We start from the raw sequence: 6,544 nt of genomic DNA, 5'->3' as shown, positions 1-6,544 counted from the left end.
ATGCAGTATTATCAGTATTGTCTGTGTTCTTCTCATCCCTTTGGATACATTCAAATCTTTGGCCTTTCTCTAGCTCTGCTTACCCCAGCTTCCCAGCCAAGCCATTGTCAGTATCTTCCTACTGGAGAAAGAGAAAGAAACTAGGAAAAAAGAGAAGAAGAGCAGATTCTCTATGGTAGGAGTATGGGACACCCAAGGTTTGGAGGAGGAGGACCCAGGGAGGATGAGGTGTCCAGCAGCTACTGAACTTCATTCTCAGAGTGGAGGCCCTATGTCAATAAGAGCCTTTCTTGCCTGGTGGATTATATCCTGGGTATGAGCAGCAATTAACTCCCTTGAAGTGCAACTGCTTTACTATGAACTTCTTGAGGGAAGGGACTATGGTTTTTAGTTTTGTATTCTCAGTGCTTAGCGTAATAAATATCTAGTATTATGTTATATAGGCACCTAATAAGTACTGAATGACCAACGGTCTGAGCTGCTTCCTTTAGGATTCTATCTCCTAATATTAGCTAGGATGCCCCTTATTTAAAACAAAAGCAAACAAAAAACACCTTAAGAGAGCCACTCACCAACTAATGCTTGCTTCTTTCTGTCGAGCCAGGCTCCTTGGCAAGTCAGAGGTGGATGCCAAATAGCTGATCTTTTTCTTAGTATACTTTACCCTCAGGTCATCTGGGGCAGGTAGGACGCAGACAGTGATCATGTATATGGCCTCGTACTCTTTACCTTTACCAGCATCTACTTTATTTATATTCCTTTTCCCTTTGGTAACATAGGAGGTGTATGCTTTCAATTTTTAGTGGTTACCCTTAATCTTTTTAAACAAGCATGCTTAATTATACATGATATTTAAACATATCTAAGTTATTTAATATTTCTATTCTCTTCCTAAACATGTCAAGGACAGTAAAATGTCTACCTACTGAACAGCACCCCTCCCTGCATCTTGTTATTGTCATCCAGAGCAGGGCCAGGCAAAGTACTATTCCCAAGCCAAATCTGGCTGGCCACCTGTTCTTGTAAATAAAAATTTTTTGAAACATAGCCACATTCATTTATGTATTTATTGTGAGTGGACGCTTTGACTCCACAATGGCAGGACTGAGTAGTTGTGACAGAAATGGTATACCCTGCAAAGCCTAACATATTTACTATCTAGCCCTTTATAGAAAGTGTTTGCAGACTGTGGTCTAGAGTTTTAATTTTCCTCTTTTCCCATTCAACAAGGTGTTTTGTTTTAAAACAGTTAATGTTAATTGCATTTATTACTATTTTATTCATTTCTGTGCTCACCATCACTTCTAGTATTCCAGATCTCTCTAGATGCTCCTACTTCTTCTGTAATAATTTCTGTGTATAGTTGGTAATTTCTCTTCATTTTTGCATAGAGGATGATAGTTTAGCTGACTATAAAATTTTAAGCTGATGGTTAATCTTTCCTTAGCACTTTGAAGCTATTTCTCTATTGTTTTTCTTCCTCTGTTACCACTAATTGGATAAAGCTGTCTGTGTAACTGTTGTTCCTTATAGAACAGGTTGTTGTCTCTCTGATAGTTTTAATACTTCTCTTTATCTTTCATATTCTATAGTTTAACTACAAGTCTAAATGTGTGTTTTTCTTTTTTGGCTGAGTACTCCAGATGTATTTTTAACTGGAGGATTCATGTCTTTCTTCAATTCAGGGGAGAAAAAAAAATCTCTATTTTTTTTGCTATTTTATTCTTCAAATATTGCTTCTTTGCCATTCTTCATTTGCAAGATTTTCTAACTATTTCTGTTTCACAGATTTCCATTCTTTTTTATTTCTGCCTCTTTTGTTCCATAATTTTTGTTCATTTTTAATGGATATTACTTCTTTTTATCTCTGTGATTATAAACATACTTCTTTTAAAAATTTTGTTAGACACAATCATATAATTAATTTCATTTGGAGTCAATTCACATTCTGATTGTCTATTTTGTAAGCAATATTTTTCTTACTATCAGATTTCTTCATGTGTCTTAGAATTTTGGTTTTCAGGGATCATTTTGAATGGGATTTTTGTTTTGGTTTATTTTGTATTTTTCTTCTTTGCTTTCCTATCTAATAATTTAGTGTTTGCCTTCACTTGATGCCCTGGGGCCCAAGCATAGAACCAGACTTGTATAATAGTATTGCTGGATCTGTAGTGATACTAAGGATATTGCAGATCCAGACATGAAGTCATTGGGTGGCTTGACACAGTACCTGCTCACAACTCCCTGAGCCCACAGCTTCATATTAGACAGTGGTTCTTAAAGTGCATTCCTGGGGAAGTAACATCAGCATCCCTGGAAACTAGTTACATGCAAATCCTTACCTCAGACTGGCAGAATCAGACACTCTACCCAGGCGCTGGGGGCACAGCTGAGCAATCTGTGTTTCAACTAGTGCTCCTGGTGGTTCTGAGGCTCACTCAAGTTTGAGAACCAGTATAATGAACTCCGAGGCAACTAGCCAATAATTGCTTTTTCAGCCTCCTTGCATATAGGGGAACATTCACCCAGGTCAGCTCCATACTTCCATGAGCCTGATACTCTTTCCCATCTCATCACTGTTTTCTGCCCCGGATAGGCAACCTGCTTGTTTTCTTCTGGCTCGGGTCCAAAGAAATGCTATCTTATTTTTGAGCCAACTGATTTCTCATTGGCTTTCTTTTCTCATATTTTATTTGTTATTTCTGTGTTTAGGGTGAAGGGAGTGTGCTATAACTTGAATTTACAGAGACATCTTAAAGGAAGTCCAGAAGCATCATCCATACTCATCTCTGGGTTCTGTGACCACAACATCACCATACTCATCATACACTATCTGATTGGATGACCAAAACATTAGCCACATTCATAAACCACGTACATTTCACCATGTTGCAATCTTGGACAAGCAGCTTGACCCCCCTGAACCTCAGTTAATTTGTCTGTAAGAGAGCAATGATAACTACCTGCAGGTTTTAATGTGAACACTAAATCCAATGTCATAAGTAAAATAACCTTGCATAGTGCCTGGCCCATAATTGGTGCTCAGTGGTTGTTAATCTCCTCCCTTTTTAAATCTAGAACTTTAGTTAAGTTTAATTTAAATATTGTTAAAATTTACCATTTTCCAGTTCACTTACCAACTTGCTTCTGACCGAAAAGCCTTTTGTCACAATTCCAGTTCATCAGAATATGATAATATTCTAAAACAGAATTATTAAGAGAGTCCTCCCCAGTTGTAAAGAATGAGCCCCATCCCTATCACTCCAGTGGTTGGAGGAGTTCGGACATTGGTGATGGCATCTTATACACAATCTCAGAAGAGATGAATGCTTACAACCCAGTCGCACATGAGACCGGCAGAGCAGGAAAAGGATAGGGATAACAACAATATCATTGACAGTAATAATGAAGCTCATGTGTGCCAGGTACTGTTCTGAGCACTTGACATGTGATCTCTTGTTTAATCTTCACAAGACTTTATGAGGTGGTTACTAGTATCTCTGTTTTACAGGTGAGGAAATTAGTCACAGAAGAGTTAAGTAGCCTGTATGGGTTCACCCATCTAGTAAGCTGCAGAACCAGGATTTGAACCAGGCATGTGACCAGGCAGTGAACCTACAGGGACTCCAAAGAATGAGGAATAATCTCCTCAGTCAGGGATCTGGGTATAACCCTCTTGATTTTGCAGCTCTGATTGTTCACCGCCAGCAGATCACACTTTCATTCCGCTTCAGCAGGCAGATTCTACCCAGGCTCTTTTGCCATCAAAAAGTGCCTGCGGGTCTCCTGGAAACGAGGAAGAACAGTCCCCTCAGGCAAAATCAGTGGATCCTCAGAACATTTCCCTGGTGGAGACGTGCCACTGTCTCGATGAATGTCTCGCGCAGCCACTGGCTGCCTGTCTGGGAGTATTTTAGGCTTCTTTGTTCCTTCCTGTCTGTTGTGGGTCGGTCTCTGCCTAGCCTTCTCTTTGACCAACTCTGTTTCTGTCACTCTCCTTTTCTTCCTTAGCAAAATTGCCTTTACAATGCGGTGACAACTTCCCACCTGCAGTTGGAACCACCTATTTTGAAAAGGATGTGAGTTGGGGTGCCTGGGTGGCTCAGTCGTTAAGCATCTGCCTTCGGCTCAGGTCATGATCCCAGGGTCCTGGGATCAAGCCCCACATCGGGCTCCCTGCTCCGCGAGAAGCCTGCTTCTCCCTCTCCCACTCCTCCTGCTTGTGTACCCTCTCTCGCTGTGTCCCTCTCTGTCAAATAAATAAAATAAAAATCTTTAAAAAAAAAAAAAAGGATGTGAGTTTACAGACGAAAAAAAAAATCCTTTACTATCCTAACTGATTCTTGGTTTCCTCCCCCTCGGCTAGTTCTGCTGCAAAGGAATTTCTTTGTCCATGTTGCAGGTGAGGGTGGTGATCCAGCCACTCCCAGCCCAGGGGCAGCTGTCCAGCTCATAGGGGCAGAATATGGGGCAGCAGGAGGACAGACAGGGCTGCATAGGGTGTTGGGATCACTAGCATCTCTGGCTTCCACACAGGCATCAGAGTTTCCAACTGGGATAATTCCATCCTTCATTGACTCAAAAATTGCCATGATTCTAGTCTACAAACAGCCTGGGGAATGAGTTAGTATAGGAAAACCAGAGGCCTTTGAGTCTAGCATTTAGAGAAGGTTCAGGCTTCCACACCTGGGAGGAGCAAGAAAAATGAAGGAAGAAGATGGCTCTTCACTCAGGCATAAATGAAGGCAGCTGATATGCACTCACTAGCTGTAACATCATCCCCTCCTTTTCCAAAGTGCTAATTCATTAAAACTAATGAGGCCCCAATGCTGCCTAAGCTGAATGCTGATCAGACACCCAGCATGCACCTGCCATGCCGGCTCTCGGTCTTCGCTGCGTCGGACTGAGGAAGGGCTCTCGTCGGCTGGAGACAGAGGCTCTGGCTTGATCATGGACTGGCATGAATGATGCTTGATGTGCACACGATTACATGCCAACAGGTTCCTGCTGAAATGCACAGACAGACTTCCCTCACTCATTCTGCAAGGTACCTGCTTCCTGCCAGGCCATGTTGTCCTCTCTGCTGAAAAGGCCCCTGCAAACACCTTTTTTCTAAGGCATACTTCTACGTCCAAAAGTCACCTGTACTTCCTGTCTGATCACCAGGCAGAGGGGAGGGATGTTGCTAGGGAGGAGAATGTATATTCTAATTGTGGCCCCCGTTTGGAAAGAGGGTGTGAGGGCAGGTGCAATGTGAGGAAAGGGTAGGAGGAGGAATACTGGATGCTCCCTTATATGGCAGTTCATCTCCTTCATTCTGTAAGTGTTTACTGCACACCTACAATGGGCCAAGAAGTATTCTCCGCACTGCACAAATGTTGCAAATTAGACCCAGCAGTGTCCCCATGCTCTTAGAGCTTATTCTCCTGGGTGAGATAGACTATTTAAGAAGTAAATGAATGTCAAATTAAATAGATTAGGGAGCCATATTCAGAGTGGCTATTCAGAGCCATATCCAGAGACTGGGGTGGGGGTGTGTGGAGAGCAACATTAGTCTGGGTGGTCAGGATGGCCTTCTGGAGGGATGATATGGGAACCAAGACCTGCAGAACAGGAAGGATGGGTTCCAGGGAAGGGAGTCATGGAGCAGGGATAAGGCTTTGGGCAGGGATATCCTTTTTGAGACCGGGAACAAAGAAGAGGCCACCGTGACTGGGGTGTGATGGGCAAGAGAGAGTGTGGTCAATAACGCCAGAGAACAGGGAGGGGTCCCAGGCTATAGAAGGGAGTTGTTTTTTTCTCCTCTTTTGTTATACCTGCAAGGACAGAGATTTTACAGCATTTCTGGGCACATGCATTCTAAATCCTCTTAGGACATTCTAATGTATCGTACGATGGATGAAGCCTGCTTCTTCCTGTTCTGTCCACTTTTACTGCCGCAGAAAAATCAACACAGTTTCAATCCAGTGCCTTTGCACAGACCCTAAAAATGCCAGGAGAGCAAAGTTCCCTCCAGTCCTGGGGGCGAGTGAGAGCAACATCCTCAGCCACTGGCTCCAGTACAGAAGAGAGGGGGTCTCAGCAGCTGCCCTGATCATTGCACTATTCTGAAGTCTGGGACTCTGGCTCACTTCACCAGAATTTTGATACAGGTCTTGCAGGGAGAGGACCTGGGTACTCAAAGGTTAAGAGAGGGATCTAGCATTCTCTAAAAATGGAGTCTCCCTGATTTGCCTCCTGTCAGGTCAGCAGACATCACACAAGAAAATCATGGGATCCTGTCTTGTTGGCTTCAGCCAAGAGCCTTCCCCCTTGCCCCTATTCTGGCCTCGTCTGTGCTCCCTCCATCTCAATTCTCTCAGCTCCTAGATGTTTGTGATTCCGAGTCTATAACATGTTTGGATCCATCCGCCCCTTCCCATTCCAGCTATAATTCTCCAGGTTCAGGCCTTGGGTGACTCTCTCCTGAATATTTTCTGACACTTTCCATTGTTCTTCCTGCATCCAGCTCTTACCCTTTCATACCTGGGCTCCCTACTGCCAC

This window comes from Leptonychotes weddellii, chromosome 11, assembly GCF_054177405.1.
Source record: "Leptonychotes weddellii isolate Sample4059 chromosome 11, ASM5417740v2, whole genome shotgun sequence".
Taxonomy (NCBI): domain Eukaryota; kingdom Metazoa; phylum Chordata; class Mammalia; order Carnivora; family Phocidae; genus Leptonychotes; species Leptonychotes weddellii.
The sequence above is the reverse complement of the archived record's forward strand: the minus strand, read 5'-3'. Positions refer to the sequence as shown.